This window comes from Quercus robur, chromosome 3 (assembly GCF_932294415.1).
Source record: "Quercus robur chromosome 3, dhQueRobu3.1, whole genome shotgun sequence".
Lineage (NCBI taxonomy): Eukaryota > Viridiplantae > Streptophyta > Magnoliopsida > Fagales > Fagaceae > Quercus > Quercus robur.
In genome coordinates, this window is record NC_065536.1 from 15,383,926 (window position 1) to 15,402,935 (window position 19,010).

Below are 19,010 nucleotides of genomic sequence, written 5' to 3' on the forward strand. Positions count from 1 at the left end.
ACACATTTATTAAATAGGTCAATTATGTCAATTTGATTATGACACAAACTTGTTAAATCTCAACTTATATCCTGCTAATTTTGTGTTGTGTTTGAGAGTCATTTCAAATTTCGCCACTCCTAATAATTTTGGGCATGAAAAAGAAAAAGAAAAATTCAGAAAAGGACTCTTAAAATAGTTGTATAGAAGAAGAAGAAGAAGAAGAAGAAGAAGATATCCTGCTAATTTTGTGTTGTGTTTGAGAGTCATTTCAAATTTCGCCACTCCTAATAATTTTGGGCATGAAAAAGAAAAAGAAAAATTCAGAAAAGGACTCTTAAAATAGTTGTATAGAAGAAGAAGAAGATATCCTGCTAATTTTGTGTTGTGTTTGAGAGTCATTTCAAATTTCGCCACTCCTAATAATTTTGGGCATGAAAAAGAAAAAGAAAAATTCAGAAAAGGACTCTTAAAATAGTTGTATAGAAGAAGAAGAAGACAATAGTGTGATTAACCCAATTTCACTTTCTTTATCCGCTAATCACTACTTGTGACAGCGGCAGGTTTTTCATAAATTCAGAGTTATTTTCAGCACAAGCAATCAATCAAAATAAAGTGGCACGATGTTATCAAAAAATAATAATAATAATAAAAAATTGGCGCGATAAGAGAAATGATGTGAGTATGACCCACTGGATCCCATTACAGTGGAAAAACAAATAAAGCAAAAAGGTAATAATACGACTTTTGACAAACCAAAAAAAAAAAAAAAAAAAAGATTTGCCGGCCACAAACACAAAAATCAAATACTCCATATAACTCTCCACCCAAGGAATGACTCATCACACTCACATGGCTGCGTTGATTGAAAAATAGAAATTCTTCTCAACCTCTACAGCATTCGGCATTCACTTTTGCTAAAGTAAAAAACTGCATTTTGAGGCTCTTTTTCTCTTTTTTTGGATTTAGTACTATTGTTTTTTATTTATTTTAATTTGAAGTTTACACATTTATTCATTAATATTATGCATATTTAAACTGTGGGGCCCAATAGTTTATGGGCCCGGCTCGCTCGCTTGTGGGGAGTCCACAGGCCCCAAACTAAAGGAGGCCAGGGCCCAAGTCCAAAAATAGGAGACCCAAAATGGCCCGAAGATACAGCCGAGGACAGCTTAGTCCTCGGCAGGCCCGAAGTCTCATAGATGAGAGTGGCATATAAGCAAACTTAAAAGATCAGAAAATATCTCAGGGAAATTGTCCTTAATACCCTTCACTGGTATGACACTGCACCTAACAAAGCCGGATTCTTAGGCTTTATTGATCATCTCCAATAATTTCAGGATTAGATTGATGGGACAGATATCTGTCCTGGAAAGATCGACCCTACACGTGGACGAGGGACAACAAACGTAGGCTGGTATAAAAGAGAACGTAAGGTGACAAAAAGGGGGATCCCGATCTCACTTCCTGAAAAAAGAACTCCAGGAATGAGAATGCCCGGATAATATATGCACTCCACCATGGAAAATCCATCGACGGGCAACCGGAGAACAACACTAGTGCTCCTCGGACATGATCCGAGGAGTCCAATCCCTCAAGTTATAAAGCTATTGGGCTTGGATATCCTTAGATAAAACCTCCTCTAGTATAGGTTTATCTAAGGTCCGGCCTGTACTAACGCCCCGTGACCCAACGCCAGCCTTTCACACCCACTCTCTACAAATTTTATTGTGAGGGATCCATCACGCGCGAGCCCAACGTCATCGTTGGGCCGCCTGAGAATCGTGTCCTTACAATTGGCGCCGTCTGTGGGGAAGGCTTACGCGTTGGCACGGGTGGCGCATGAGTCAGCTCTCCAGTAAGCAGAGATTCACGAGTTTTTCCCATCTCCGGCGACGTATAGTTGTTGCCCCGTCATAAGCTTCTGCTAGGGGCTACGCCTTGCACCGCTAACGGCGCGGGCAGCTCTAGGGGCTTCCGGCCTCAAGCCGACTCTCCCCTCCCTGGCCTAGAGGCTGACCTTCGAAAAATAAATAAGTATAGAGAAAAGACTACTTGAAAAGAAATCTTACAAGTTTTGGACAAAACCAAGGCCTTGCATGGTCCTCGGACCCAAGCCTATGGGGAAACCAAGTACAGAAAAGAAATCTTACAAGTTTTGGACAGAACCAAGGCCTTGCATGGTCCTCGGACCCAAGCCTATGGGGAAACCAAGTACAAAAAAGAAATCTTACAAGTTTTGGACAGAACCAAGGCCTTGCATGGTCCTCGGACCCAAGCCTATGGGGAAACCAAGTACAGAAAAGAAATCTTACAAGTTTTGGACAGAACCAAGGCCTTGCATGGTCCTCGGACCCAAGCCTATGGGGAAACCAAGTACAGAAAAGAAATCTTACAAGTTTTGGACAGAACCAAGGCCTTGCATGGTCCTCGGACCCAAGCCTATGGGGAAACCAAGTACAGAAAAGAAATCTTATAAGTTTTGGACAGAACCAAGGCCTTGCATGGTCCTCGGACCCAAGCCTATGGGGAAACCAAGTACAGAAAAGAAATCTTACAAGTTTTGGACAGAACCAAGGCCTTACATGGTCCTCGGACCCAAGCCTATGGGGAAACCAAGTACAGAAAAGAAATCTTATAAGTTTTGGACAGAACCAAGGCCTTGCATGGTCCTCGGACCCAAGCCTATGGGGAAACCAAGTACATAAAAGCATAATCGTAGTTCCCTACTTCCCAGTCGATTGCTCGGATGGATTATTTAGAGGTTGTCAGACTTAGACGGTATTCACGCACTTATCACCGAACATTCAACTGTTATCTCGGTTAGTTTCCTAAATTTGATTTACTATGAACCATCGATATAATGCCTGATAGTATTGGTAGATTGGAGTTAGTTAGATTACGTTTCGAGTTATTTTTGCTTTAAAGATCCTTGAAGAAACACACACATAGGGCACACCCATTCACGAAGTAGTGTTGTCAAAGAAACAGTATTCAAAACAAGTAAAGAAATTCCCATTCTTATTAAAACAAAGAAATAGTACAACATACAATGAAAAGCTGGAATCAGTTTATGCCAAAGCTCACTACATAACCAAGAAGAAAGGAAGATGCAAGAGAATAAAATAAAGCTGAGGAAGTAGATCAGAGGAGAGGTTGGCTACAGCTCCACGACCTTGTTCTTCCTCAATGCTTTCACATGCCCACAACTCAAACAGCCAAAGAAACCCAACTTGAGCCTGACACTGTTGAAGGAAAGGTGCAGGGAGTTGGAGGTTGAAGGGCTTTCTCTAAATATACGCCTGTCGCAAAGCAGAGGCGCTGATGGCGGAAAATCTTTCTTCTTACATACCAAAATTCTGGCATGAACAGAACCTGCTTCGGATTTTGACTAAGAGATGGAGAGACACCTTTCCCCCTCGGTCGAAATGGAGTACTCTCCTGAACCTATGCTTCCTATGCCCATACCGTACTATTCTGGGTCTCATAAAGGCACGGTGCATCTGCGGCGGAGAAAGTTCTTTCTTCCCAACCCTTGCCTTAAACATGTTATGCTAAGAGAGGAGAGCTCCGGATATGGAAGCTGTGATGTGGGAGAAAACTGAAGGATTTGTGTGTATATAAAGCAACTTTCTCTCCCTCCCATTTATTTGAAAAGACAAGGTGATGGCAGTCAATTCACGCGGCGTCCCAAGGAACGCTACAGACAAATGGGTTCTGGCTCAACTTCCAACGTCAACTGCAACCCCAAGATTAAAGAAGCCTCGTAAAGGCGCACCTCGATCATTGGGACGTCAGAGAGTACCGCGTGGCTAGAGGTTGCAGAAATATCTCTTAATTCATGGGCTGAGTGGATTCGCGGCCCAGGCCCGCTCTGCGTGAGGACCTATGGACTGCGGCCCACGCCGAGAAATAGCCGTTGCCGAGGACAACCCCTGCTCGGCGCCTTGGGAAATGCCTGATGAAAGGGAGAATCTAAACTCAAAGAGTTTCGGACAGAACCTAGGACTTGCATGGTCCTCGGACTCAAGCCTATGGGGAAACCAAGTACAAAAAAGATATCTTATAAGTCTTGGACAGAACCTAGGACTTGCATGGTCCTCGGACTCAAGCCTATGGGGAAACCAAGAACCTGGGGGGAAACCAGGAACATAAAAGAAGAAGAAACATAAGTCTTAGACAAAACCCAGGCTGTGCGAAGTCCTCGGACTCAGGCCTCTGGGGAAACCAACTACTCGGATGGAGAAGTTTCTCGGCTCAAATATTGTAAAACGCTAAGGCCAGTATGTTAAGATGGCAAAATGACTCCCTATTCAATAGCCTACGGAAACTGTTCGTTTTACGGATGATATGTCCTCGGATAACTACTTCTTACACCTTATCGAACACTTAGTCCCCATCTCGACTAATTTTAAGGTAAGTCTCGCTCCTCACTGGTCGGATTGTTATGTTGAATAGTAATTTTGTTAAAGTTATTATGGCATCCTTTTTATTAGCGAGTATTGTAGCCTTAGTTATCATTGATTCAAATGCTATACTACTGTGCCGAGCAAAGCTTGCAAATTTATTAAAACAAATAAACAGAACATGCGAAATAGAATAACAGTAACTTTTATTAATATAAAATTTTTTTTTATTACAACGTACAAGGAAGGGCTTAAACAAGTCTATACAAAAAATGAACTGCCGAAGCAGTGATAACATCCGTAATACAGATAAGTAAACCGTCAGGTGTCCTTTAAACTCGCCTTCAAAGTCTCTCTGAAATCTCTGCCTCAGTACTGCTCATATAAGGAGAAGAACCTTATATAGAAAAGATGAAGGAGAAGGAAGAAGAATTGGAACACATGGAAGCACTTCAGCAAGCTCTTGTCGCTGAGGAGTGCAAAGGAAAAAGAAGATGGAAGACATGAGCAGGAAGGAGGAGAAGAAGAGGGAAGCAATGAAAAGAAAGTAAAAGGAGCAAAAGAGGGAAAAGGGGAGCCATATTAGGTATGCCCATGAGAGAGCGGATGGAGATGACAAGGGAGGTTTTCGACTCAGTCACACCGGAGGTGGGGTATGACGAGTCCCTGCTTCGGATTTTGGCTAAAAGAATGGGGAGGCAAATCTTGAGTCTCCGCCATCCTTGCCCTGACCGAGCCATCTCAAGTTTTGTTAGGACATGGCGTTTCTGAGAAAGGAAGGATTTATTCATGGCTGACTATTATGGAGGATGTATTATTGGATAAGGAGTAACCAGACGGAAGAAGTGAACTATGAGAAGGGCCTGAGGGATTCAGATATGAGAGAATCACCTTTTGTCTTCTCTCTTTATATAGGGGAGTAAGACGAGGGTACGTAACACATTCTGATCCCCAAGGAAATCTGCGAATAAATGTGCATCCGTTTCATTCCCCCACGCTATCAGTAACCGTTAGATTGGGGAGGTCTCGTAAAAGGAAGATATTAAAGGCGTGCTATGGATAACCAAACGGTATAAGCGCATCACGCGTAAATCGAGGGAAATATCTTGTAGTCCGGCGCATTCCTCGGGGAGGTGAAGAGTCGCCAACGTTGATCAAGGGCCGAATTAAATGAGCCGCAATAATGGCTCGGTGTTACCAAAACCCATCTTTCCAACCAAGACGTTGGACAGCAGGGTTTTGAGGGGCTATTGTGGGGCCCAATAGTTTATGGGCCCGGCTCGCTCGCTTGTGGGGAGTCCACAGGCCCCAAACTAAAGGAGGCCAGGGCCCAAGTCCAAAAATAGGAGACCCAAAATGGCCCGAAGATACAGCCGAGGACAGCTTAGTCTTCGGCAGGCCCGAAGTCTCATAGATGAGAGTGGCATATAAGCAAACTTAAAAGATCAGAAAATATCTCAGGGAAATTGTCCTTAATACCCTTCACTGGTATGACACTGCACCTAACAAAGCCGGATTCTTAGGCTTTATTGATCATCTCCAACAATTTCGGGATTAGATTGGTGGGACAGATATCTGTCCTGGAAAGATCGACCCTACACGTGGACGAGGGACAACAAACGTAGGCTGGTATAAAAGAGAACGTAAGGTGACAAAAAGGGGGATCCCGATCTCACTTCCTGAAAAAAGAACTCCAGGAATGAGAATGCCCGGATAATATATGCACTCCACCATGGAAAATCCATCGACGGGCAACCGGAGAACAACACTAGTGCTCCTCGGACATGATCCGAGGAGCCCAATCCCTCAAGTTATAAAGCTATTGGGCTTGGATATCCTTAGATAAAACCTCCTCTAGTATAGGTTTATCTAAGGTCCGGCCTGTACTAACGCCCCGTGACCCAACGCCAGCCTTTCACACCCACTCTCTACAAATTTTATTGTGAGGGATCCATCACGCGCGAGCCCAACGTCATCTTTGGGCCGCCTGAGAATCGTGTCCTTACATAAACTATTGATATAGTCAAGAGTGTCGTACGACAAACTTTAGAAAATGAACAGATCTACATAAAAACATGTGATTTCAATGTTAATTCGGTGTTTATTTTTTGAGAACAACATTCTTTTTTTAGAAACTATTTACAAACAACTTAAATAGCAATATATAATTATATAAATCTTAAAAAGCATTAACAACGTTAAACATATTTTCATGAAATGAATTGTGCTTTCTTACATTTCATAACAATAATAACAATATTAATTTCATCTATAACATTTATGACATTGTGTTAGGGTAAGGTGTTTAAATTTGAATTTCTTTAAGAAGCAAAGATATGAGAGGAGATTTATCAATCTTTGTGTTTGCTACTACAAAATGGGGAAATTCAAAATTTATGGGCAAGATTTGAATATGGAATTTAGGAGTCAAAAATTTGAGTTTCAAATCCCGCATACTCTTACATTATTTGCGTCAAACCTAGATTTTGACCTGCGCTCAACATTGTACCCAAAACTGTTTGAGGGTTTTTTCGCTCGGCGACGCGTGTTTGGTGCAAAATGCAAAATGAGTGTGACACGTGTACCACACTAAGGCGGAGTGTGTGAAATGTGAGCATTTACACCTATATTAATTTTAAGGAGTCACCACCAACCATTGGGATTCTAAGGTGTGATTAGTCACCTATGTCTAATAAATTTTATTTCTTAATTTTAACTAAGAAAACCCTAAGGCTCCTAAGCTAACTTAGAAAACAAAATAAATGGCCTGAACCAGAAATCAAAGATTCGGAAGTTCGGTTATGTGTAGGAAAAGTGTTAGGTATCCCACAACGCTTATCCAAAAGGATAGTACCTCATTTCAAATTTAATCTTAAGATCTCACCATTTAAACAACAACTAAAATACTTGGCATTTGATTTTAAAAAGAATGATATGTATGTACATGTGAAATGAGATAATGTAAATTCTATCATAGGATGATATGTCAGAATAACATGTAATCTATCCTTGGTTGACATGTGAATGCATAACATGTGTAATCTACACTATGGTGACAAGTAAATGCACGACATGTATATTGGAATCTATCCTAGGATGACATGTGAGCATGTAGACAAGTGCAAAATGCATGGACATGTGAACAATTTATTTTAGAAAACAAGATTAAAAAGCATTGATAAGCATGTAATTGCATGACATTTTCTAGGAAGATAAATTGCATAGCGAATTAAATATAGCTAACCTTACACCAACGCATAGTATAGCGTACCAAATGCAATCTTTGCAATTAATTTTTCCAATGCATTTATCCAATGGAAAAAGACAGAGAAATAATAAGTGTTAAATTCCTATAAAGTGTGAAAACAAAGTCATTTGACAAATTTATTATTTTTAAAGGAAGGTCTTTTTATTTTTGGCAAAACAAGAAAAATCGTTTTTGTGACCTCAAGGGCCTTTGTGCAACTTTGGAAATTTTAAGGGTCAAAAAGATGTTTTTGGAAATTTTAGGGTTGAAAAGGCATTTTTGTGAAGTCGAAAGGTTAAATGCAATTTGGGAAAGTTTGGGGTTGAAGTGTGATTTTTGAGAAAAGTGGAGTGTCAAAGTTTAATTTTGGGAAAGTCCATTTGATGGTGGGCTGAATCTGGGATTTGTGTTGGTGTATCTCTTATTTAGCCGTAGGTCTTTGTGGGAGAATGGGTTGAATTTGATTTGGATTGGGTTTAAAGGTTGTTGAAGGAGTAAGCTTTCGGCATTTGTGAAATTGGGCTAAACTTTGAAGTGAACTGGAGGCAAAGTTTCAGATTGGGATTGTAAGAATTAGGCTTGTTGGTTTTTGATGAAGTGAGCTTAAGGGAACGTAGACCTTTTAAGGCGATTTTGGCCCATTAGCATTTATTTTTAAAATATTTAGGCTCGAAACACTGTTTGGGAAATATATAGGAATATACCACTTTTTTAGGTACTTGAGCTTGGCAAGCTCGAGTACCATGTTTTTTTAATCCACTATTGCCCCATATTCAAGGAGCCCTATACTGGCGTTTTTAAGCCCTATAGTGACGTTTTCGGGCCCTATAGCGGCGTTTTCCTGCAAAATTTTTTTTATAAGTCCCCCATAACAGGTTCAAGGGGCCCTATAGTGGCGTTTTTAAGCCCTATAGTGACGTTTTCGGTCCCTATAGCGGCGTTTTCCTGCAAAATTTTTTGTAAGTCCCGTAACAGGTTCAAGGGGCCCTATAGCGGCGTTTTCCTGCAAAAATTTTTTAGTCCCCATAACAGGTTCAAGGGCCCTATAGTGGCGTTTTAAGGCCCTATAGTGACGTTTTCGGGCCCTATAGCGGCGTTTTCCGGCAAAATTTTTTTATAAGCCCCCATAACAGGTTCAAGGGGCCCTATAGTGGCGTTTTTAAGCCCTATAGTGACGTTTTTGGTCCCTATAGCGGCGTTTTCCTGCAAAATTTTTTTATAAGTCCCCATAACAGGTTCAAGGGGCCCTATAGTGGCGTTTTTTGTCCCGAAAACGTCACTATAGGTCTTAAAAACGCCACTATAGGGTTCCTTGAATATGGGGCGATAGTGGATTAAAAAAACATGGTACTCGAGCTTGCCAAGCTCGAGTACCTAAAAAAGTGATATATTGCTATATATTTCCCAAACAGTGTTTCGGGCCCAAATATTTTAAAAATAAATGCTAATGGGCCAAAATCGCCGACCTTTTAATACTAAAGCAATCCGCTTCTCTACCAATCACAACCTAAGAAATCACTAAGGTACCAATAAACTTATGCCACCTCAGCCTCTTATCTTTTATTCCTTTTATTTCTTTTCAGTCTCAGTTATCACTCTCTTAAACCCTTCTGATTAAAAAAAATCATCCCCGCTAACCCGTGCCCATCTCTTCCTCACTCACTCTCATCTTCTCTCAAACGGTAATAGTCACCATGGCCGAGAGCTCTAAGCTCTGTCACCACCGCTCGCGGCCACCATTTCGGGCGGTGGTCCTACCTTTTCGCAACCCTTTCTTGATATGTGTTCTTGTGACTATGTATGTGAGCATGAATCTGTGAGTGTGTTATGTGTGCTTTGTGTATGTGTATATGATTGAGTGAATGAAAATGGCAGAAAAGTGCGAGCTTTTTATTCAATGTTTTGCTTGACAGTGTGTAGCTAACATGTGTATACTAACAGAGAGACATTAATCTGCTTTTCCTCTTGGTCTTGTCTCTGTGCTTTGTTGATAGCTGCTGGTCTTGTCTCTGTGCCTTGTTGATAGCTGAAAAGGAATAAGCTTTAATTTGGATGTTGAGCTAGAAGTGGACAAGAGACGAGAGAGTGGAAACAAAGTGAGGAAATTTGTTGGAAGCAAAGAGACCAGCTCTGTTTTTTTTGGGTTTATGGACAAAAGGTGGTTGTTTGTTAGGTTTACTGTAGTGGTTTTTGCTGTTGTTGGTTGTGGCTTTGGGTTGGCTGGAAGTAGCAGCTGGATTTTCGGGTAGGTGTAAAAAATGAGGGCTTTTGTTTTGGTATTTTGGGATGCTGCCTGATGGGGTTTAAGGGGAAGGGCTGTTTTCTAGCCTTGGGAATTGAGAGAATTTTCTTAGGGTGGGTGCCTCTCAAGATGGGGGCTGTGCTGCCTCCCAAGGGGACAAATTGTTGTTCTTGCTTTTAGTGAAGGAAGTGATTGTAATGGAGGTTTTGGGTAGAGGGCAAAAACATGGTTTTAAAAGGGATCAGATCGGCCGATCCGACCGGTTGAATCGAGAACCGGCCACTACTCTTGTCCGGAAAAAACACTAAAAACTAGCCAAAATCGATCAAAAACTAAGAACCTGAGGCAAATCCAATTTTGCCCTTGGTTCGGTTTTTAAAACCATGGGCAAAAGAAAGTTTTTGCTACTGTTGGGTGGAGGGCTATGTCCCTTTTATGGGGATGGGGGAGTGTTTTTTGGGGTTTGTGCCTCCCAAGAGGAGGCAAAAGATTTGTTGCTGCCTCCCAAGGGCCAATTGTTGTTCTTTGTATTTGTGAATAGGAGAAACAGACTTATTTAGAGCAATTACATCAGTCGGTGGAAAATTTTTTCCATTTTGCACATCTAAAACCTACTTTTTCTATTTTGTATTTCCATTTTTACAAAACACTCACATCAATTTGTCTATTATACTCCTTTATTCAAATAAAATATTCATTTTTTTACCATTTTTTATTATTTTCTTTGCTTACTTTCTTCATTGCCTCTCTCTCCCTCTCAGACCCAACCACCATCATCATCACTACCCGATCGATGAACCACTCAAGATCAAACTAACCCAAGATTAGAAAACCATTTAGGCCGAAACCCACTCAATCCGAAAGCCAAATCATCACCCACCCAACCCGAAACCCACTGATCAAACAATGAGAAATCAGTGAGTTGACCGACGGCGATATGATTAGGCTTCGTGCGGCAATGGTTTGATCTTGATCAGCGAGTTGATCGGCGGCAATGGTTTGATCTTGATCAAATGTGAAAAACGGAGAGTGAGGGGAGAGTGATTGGCGGCGATTTGATTAGGCGGCGTGTGGTTTGATGTTGATCGGCGGCAGTGGTGTCATGTTGATCAGGCAAGTTCTTTGTGCGACAGTGGTGTGATGTTGATCATGGAGAGTGAGGCGAGAGGGAGAGTGAGGTGAGAGAAATAGACTCAAAGAGAGAGAGAAAAAAAATTACTAAAATATTTATGCAAGTGCTATAGTAACTGTGCATATATGCACGGTTACTGTAGCAATTGTGCATAAATGCACAATTTTACACCCACTGATGTGGGTGTTTTTTTTACCAAAATGTGTAAAAAAGACTACCTTTTTCTATTTTGCAAAACTTTCCACCGGCTAATGTAATTGCTCTTAGAGCATCACCAACAAACTCTCTAAACCCAATATTTGGAGAGTAAAGCAACAAAATGATGCTCCATCAATCTCTCTAAGTTACTGTTTATTAGCAAAAAATTATTTGCTAATGAACTGTCACTCTCTTGGTTTGATGACCTGTTCATGAGCAAAAGAATTAAATCAAATTACAAATTCAACCACCGATTAAAATATTTAATTTTTACTCAATATTCACAATGGCTAACAACAAAATCATTCCAGATCTTTTCACTCTCAAACATCTCTAAACTCAATCTCAATCAAAATACAAACTCAAATCACAATGTTAAAACTAATCAAATCAAAACCAAAAATAAATAAATCTAACCCATTTGAGCCGTGGTGGGAAGGAGGACAAGTAGAGGACAGGCATGTGTGAACGTCGATTTAAATGTTTGACTCTCTCTAGTCTCTATCATCCACCGACGATTTCTGTGTGTGTGTGAGAGAGAGAGAGAGTTTCTAGTATGTTTTGGAGTGGATGAAGTGGTAGAGAAGAAAAGCAAAAAGAAAAGTGAAGATAGAGAGAAGGGAGGGAAAGAATAAGTGTGTGGAGGAGAAAAAAAGAGGAAAAAAAAAAAAAGAAACATGTGGATGAAAATAAAATAAAGAAAAAGAAATTAAAATTGAGAAATGCTAATATAATATTTTCACAATACTTTCACAATAAATCTTAAGTAGTGGGTTGTTACTAGCTAATATTGATGAGAAAAAAATAATTTAAGTGATGTGTTCAAATTAAAATCAGTAACAACTTACCACATGATTTGTTGTAAAAATATTGTGAATGTAACACTTCTCATTAAAATTAGATGATTCTACAAATCATTATATCGTTGTCACAAGTGCTCCACTAGATTTGTTAAAAAAATATCATCGAAAAATTAAAAAATATTACTGTTGGGAGATTTAAAAAATATAGTTGCTGAGAATTTGAAAAATACGATGTGAAAGTTCAAATAGTGTATAAAACACCTTTGAACGTTTAGACCCCCAATAATAAAAATACCAATTCAAGCTTTATGACAAACAATAAGTGTGCGGAAAATGAACACAAACTATAAACAGAATTGGTAAACAATCTAAGCCAATTAAAATCACATCCACAGCAGAAAATAAAAGGCAAAGATTAAGGGAAGAGAGATGCAAATACAAGGACAACACAACGATGTGTTATCAAAGAGGAAACCGAAGCCCTCGGCGTAAAACCTCTCCGCCGCCCTCCAAGCGGTAAGTAATCTACTAGAAAATGTAGTTAGGATACATGAACAGTAATAGACCCTCTAAGCCTAATCTACCCAGTGTACCTAAGCCCTTCAAGCTTCTTGCTCCAACGAGGTTGCGCCGAACTTATTTCTTTTCTAACTTCCTGGATTCCGCTACTTGACCATAGCATCAACCAATATGAAATTGGTTCCTTCCTAACTGCTTCCCAAAACACCAAACAGCCCTCTCACAGTAATGGATATGGTGAGAAAAGGTTTTGGTAAAAGGCCTCTCAAGGATTTAACAATGGAGAGGAAAAGAGTAGAGGAATTTGAAGAGTCTCTTATGTAAAGATTGTGGATGAATCAATCTTGTTTTTCTCTAGGGTTTCTCTCTCAAAATTCTCTCTAGAAGCTCCCATTCTTTCGTGGGTATAAGGGGTATTTATACTAGGGTGAGAATGGAATGTGAAAGGTCAGGTTTTTCAAAACAGGGCTGGCTCGTGGCTTGGCCTCGCAGCTTGACTGAGTTGCGAGTTCCAGCCGTGAGATAACTGAACGGCCAGTTGTCCTATTTTGTCCTGTAGTGCTCCAGCTAGCATGACGCTTCAACTTCTGGCATGCTTGGCACATGTGTAGCTTCTGGTGGCTTGCAGCCGCGAGTCACCCGCGAGATGCAGTCACGAGTCTCTGTTTTTCTTACACACTCTTGAGCATTTCTTCACACTATCTCACTCACTACCCTTATAAGAATCCCACCTAAATACAGGGTTACTAATTGCTGAAATACAAGCAAATATAGCACGGAATAAAGCCAACAAGATGGTTGATTAAATTCAACCTTACAATCTCTCCCTTTGGCTATTCCGTGACAAAACCCTAAAACAGACTCTAGACTTAACATGTGAGTTGGAAACAGTTAAACATAACTCACTCACACCTAATTCTAGAAACTGTGAAGCTCTTGAATTATATGAACATGAATCTCCTGAAACACAACAATACACCATGATTATTATATGCAGAAAAGCATGAAATGCATATGAAGCAGGCATGATGTGATCAAGCAAAGATAGAGTTAAGAAACAAACCATGGCTTGATCAAATAAGCAATCACTACAGGGTAGTGACCATAATGCTTATTCACACTTGGAATGAACACTTGGGCATACAAGCTAATGAGATCAATGCAGATTACTTGCATGCCCAACACTCAACCAATGCATAATACACTAAGTATATGCATCTAGGAACAATCCTACAAGGGCACAAGAGTGACAGTACTCAAAAGAAAATGCATGACATTTAGTTAGAAGTACTGATTTAACATAAAGGCTGCATAAAGCATGGTACAAACCATAAAGCCTACAGAAAATGATAGCAAACCCTAAAAGCTTACAAAAATAACATGGGTACAAAGATAAAAAGCTGAATAACAACTTAAAGTAAAACATTTAAACTGCTTGCTAAAATCTCCCCCTTAGATAGTTTTCTCCCCCTTTGATCAAGCTATCACTCCCCCTTTCATTATATTCCCCTTATGACATCATCTCCCCCTTTTTGTCATGGAATAGCTACATATCCTCTTCTAGCTTCCTCTGAATCTAATCCAATTGAATTTGTAGGGAGGTAAACTTCATATCCCACCGAGTGCTGTGATAGTGTAAAATAGATGTGAGTCCGAACATCTTGGTACTCAACTCGTGGACAGATGTCACAACGTTGTCGAGTTTTTCGTCAAGGGAGAATGTGCTAAAACCACTGTGAAATGTGGAAGTTTCCGATTTGACTCTCTTCCGACTATGACCAATGCTTGCGTTAAATGTACGCATGTTGATTGGACTCGGTTTTGTGCAGGGAGATTCATCTGCTGTTGGGTGAATTCCTTTGAGCTTCAAAATCCTAGAAATGAGACAGCAAAAAGGAACACATATTCGTGACTCAATTCATAGAACCGTTTTACAGAGAACGTGAAAGATATAAGCACAGATGTCAATCTCTACATCAAAGATTAGGTCATGAAGAAACAAGGCACGACTGAGGTTCATATACCCAGTGCTGGATAAGGGGTTCAAGTTGTGAAACACCACTATTGTAAGCACTCTTTGTTTCAGAGGAAGAGAGAAAACGTTGACGGAGTTTCCATTGGATGAGAATTCCAAATCTTGTCTAAGACCATCCCTAAGTAGTTCCTCATCTGGACATAGATCATCATAAACCGGTGAGTTTTTAAGCATTGGCTGGTTAATGTGAAGGATCTCTGCCAAATATGCAGGAGAGACTGAAAAACTTTTTCTCCTAACCCAGCACTTGAGTTCTTCGCCTTCCATAATTGCATTGGCATAAAATTCTTTTACCAAATTCTCATAAGCTTCATCCAGATCGGAGAGAAGGTAATTCCAATCCTTGTGGGAAAACCATTTTGGAATGTCAGTGTCATGAAGTAAGGATTGATCAATAGGTCTTTCCAGTAATGGTGTAGCATTTCGGAAATAATTCTCATGAGTCTGAAAGGCAGCATAGGATCTGAACTTGTTGGGATCAAACACCCCTGATGGGGAACGGGTCCTTTTTGTTTTAGGTGAGTAGTCATCGACATCAATGACAGGCTCCTTTCCTTTGGGACTACCTTCTTTCACAACTGCTTTCTTAAATGGAGACATTTCCAATCTTTCCTTGAAGATTAAGAAAATGGTGACAAAATAGAGGAAGATTTTGGATTGACCACGGTGGTGTTGAAATATTGAAAGTGAGACCAGAAAATGAACAGTCACAGGATGCAAGAAAACAAATTAAGACCCTTTTTGAGAACAGTGTTGAAAAAGAGCTTCTTTTTGCAAACCACGCGATTTTCGCGACTGATGTAAGTCGCCAGAAAGTCGCCAATATCATTCGCCAAAACACTTTAAGCCAAAAGTTTTGAAAAATTTGCCAAGGGTTTTTTGCGACTAGAAGTCTTACTCACGAGGGAGTCGCGAGCTGAGCCGCGAAAATCTCTGTGTACCCCTCGCGACTGGACCTTCCACTTGCGAACAAGTCGCCAAAACTGACCCGCGAGCTCGCGATTGAGGCATGCGACTTGTCTGACCCGCGACTGAGTCGCCAAAACAAGGCAATACTGTTTTTGAAATTTTCAGTTTTTGTAAGAACAAATACTTTCCAAAAACAACTAAAACACTCAAAAATCTTTTTGTGTTTGAATCAACAAAAATTGAGCATGTGAAAACACATTTTATCAAGTACAATCACACAAATGAATATGGCATTCATTAAACATAAACTTGTGTGTTGTGTGTGGATATCAACAATGAGATAGTCCTTAGTCTAATGTGAAGTTTCAATGATCAATTCAATCAAGGCATATACAATTAGTACTAGATCATGTGACCCATTTCAATTATAGAAGTATGCATATATGACCTCCCATAAGACTTGATTACATTACTTGGAACTTTACATTTGGCTCCAATTTCAATCATAACATTTGATCTTTTAGATCCTTTTGAAACAATCACCTCTCATTGTGAGAATAATATTTGATATTTCACCTTGATGAGATAGCCTTTGGCTTTTTGAAAAATCATACACTTTATTTATGGTCACTTTTCCTATTTCCTAGTCAAATACTAGTATGTGCGACAGGCTTTTGCAGCTCAATATCTCTTTACATTTGGAGATTTACATTTGGTGAGCTCTTTTGAGTAAAAACAAAAAATAAAAAGTGAGAAGATATATAGCCACAAGTCTATGCATGTCTCAAGATCAACATAGTCATTCACTAATCATTCATGACAAATTTGAAGATCTATTTACAACAGTCACATAGATTTCAAGATTTCTTCCACAGTGATAATAGTGCAAAGAAACAAGCTACGCTCGTAAATGCACAAAACCATTAGCACAAAGGTACAAGGCAAAACAAGTTTTGAGACAAAACTCAACAATGTCAATCAAACTTTTTGATTTTCTACTTTTTATGTGGTTTTTGGATTTTTGACACATAAGAAGGAAAAAGATTGAACAGAAGCAACACAAAAAAATATGAATGAAAGTATGCAAAAACAGACAAACAAATTTCAACCCACACAATCAATAAGCAAACAACCAAACAAAGTCACAAAGTATAGGAAGTATTGATGCATGGACATGTTATAATGCTTATGCATGAGTACCCTTTTTCACCCACACGTCACTTGCGTTTGGGGTGATTTCCTTATAGGATTGGGTACGAGAGTTAAGGCTTTCAAACCTTCGTGTGAAGCTTTCCAAGCAGTTGGTGAAAACATCAATCATCTTCATCACGTCCATCATTCCGGAATCACCATTTCGATCTCTTGATGGTTCACCAGCCCAATTTCTCCTGTCATTTCTAGGTCCTCGTGACCTTGGAGCAATTGCATTATTCATTGCTCTTAGTTTTTGACAATTTGGTCGAGTATGCCCTTGAAGTCCACAGTGATGACACACATAGTTCGATCTAGGACCTCTTTGTGGTCGTGGACGAGACTTGGCTCGGGATTCAGACCTGCCCACAGATTGATTACGGGGTTGTTCAACATTCGTTGGTCCTCCACATTCCTCTTCTCCTCTATCTTGGGCTTCTCAGCAGTATGACTAACTTCAACTGACTCTTTGGCCTTTATAAACTTCACTTCTTTGGTGATATTGCCCGATGAGCTATTCCCTCCGGTATATCCCAACCCGGATTTGTCTGAAAAATGTTTTTGAGATGAAATAACATCATCTAGCTTCTTGGTGGAGACCCTATCTATCTTGGCATTTGCTTGCACAACCTCTTGCTCAAGAAATCTCACTTTTGTGTAGGCTTCTGACAATTCACCATTCAGTGTTTCTATCTCACATTTGGCCTCCTTGTAGTGAATTAGGAGACTTTTATAGTCCTCCTCTGCCTTCTTCATCTTTTTCACAGCTGCCTTGGCCACCCTTGTGTACTCACCCGACTTCTCCAAGAGTGAGTTATAATTCTCTTGAAGATTGGCTGTGAATTCATCTTCTTCTGTATCTGATTCTTCAACAACTCCTAATAATTCTTCATCACTATATTCTCCAAGCTCTTGTACAAGAAAATTCAACTCATCTGAAGACTCAACATAGGCAATAGTCATAAATGCAGAATAATTCCCTTCTTCGTCATAGCTTTCCTTAGAATCAGAGTTGGATGAATCTGAGTCACTCAATGTCGTGGCATACACCTTGCCTTTCGATTTCAAATAATTCGGACATTCTTTCTTAAAGTGTCCATGCCCATTGCATTCAAAACAAGTGACACCTTGTGTAGATTGGGATTCTTTTCCATTTTCTTTTTGAATTCCCTTTTCTCCCTTCCTGAACTTTGGAATTTCCCTTTATCACCAAATTTACCATTATTCTTGAATTTCAATAATTTTCGGAAATTTTTCACAAGGTATGCAACATCTTTGTCAACCACATCCTCATCCAATGAGTCATGGACTTCCGACCTTTCATTAATGGTCTTAAGAGCAAGAGATTTGCTCTTTCGTTGAGTGGGCAGCGACATTACATAAGTCTGAAGGGAACCAATTAGCTCTTGAATTTTGATGTCATCAAGGTCCTTGCTCTCTTCAATCGCTGTCACTTTGGCACGAAAGCTTTCCGGCAATGACCGAAGGATCTTCTTTACTATTTTAGAATCCTCCGTTTTCTCCCCCACATTGAACTTGCTGACAACCACCTCATTCAGCTTGCTATAGAAAGAGTCAAAGGACTCATCCTCACTCATTTTTAGCTCCTCAAACCGAGTGGTCAGTATCTACAGCTTGGTGTCTTTCACTTTCTTCGTGCCTTCGTAGGTGGTCTCCAATATCTCTCATGCTTCTTTGGTAACGGTAATGTGAGAAATCCTGTGAAACTCATCTGGAGACACACCACAGAAAATCGCGTAAAGTGCTTTACTGTTAGCATTAGATGCGGCGAGTGCTACCTTATCCCATGTGGATTTGGCTTCCTCAGGCCTGGTCCAACCTATATCAATAGCATCCCAAACAGATTCATCAATGGAACATAAAAATGCTCTCATGCGAACCTTCCAAAATGCATAATTATTACCATCAAAATATGGAGGTGCATTTAGGGATTGAGACCGATCCATCTCAATATGGGGTCAAAGATCACACTATGGTAATGAAACCAATAAAAGTGTACCCGCTCTGATACTAATTAAAAGTTCAAATAGTGTATAAAATACCCTTGAACATTTAGACCCCCAATAACAAAAATACCAATTCAAGCTTTATGACAAACAATAAGTGTGCGGAAAATGAACACAAGCTGTAAACAGAATTGGTAAACAATCTAAGCCAATTAAAATCACATCCACAGTAAAAAATAAAAGGCAAAGATTAAGGGAAGAGAGATGCAAATATAAGGACAACACAACGATGTGTTATCGAAGAGGAAACCGAAGCCCTTGGTGTAAAACCTCTCTGCCGCCCTCCAAACGGTAAGTAATCTACTAGAAAATGTAGTTGGGA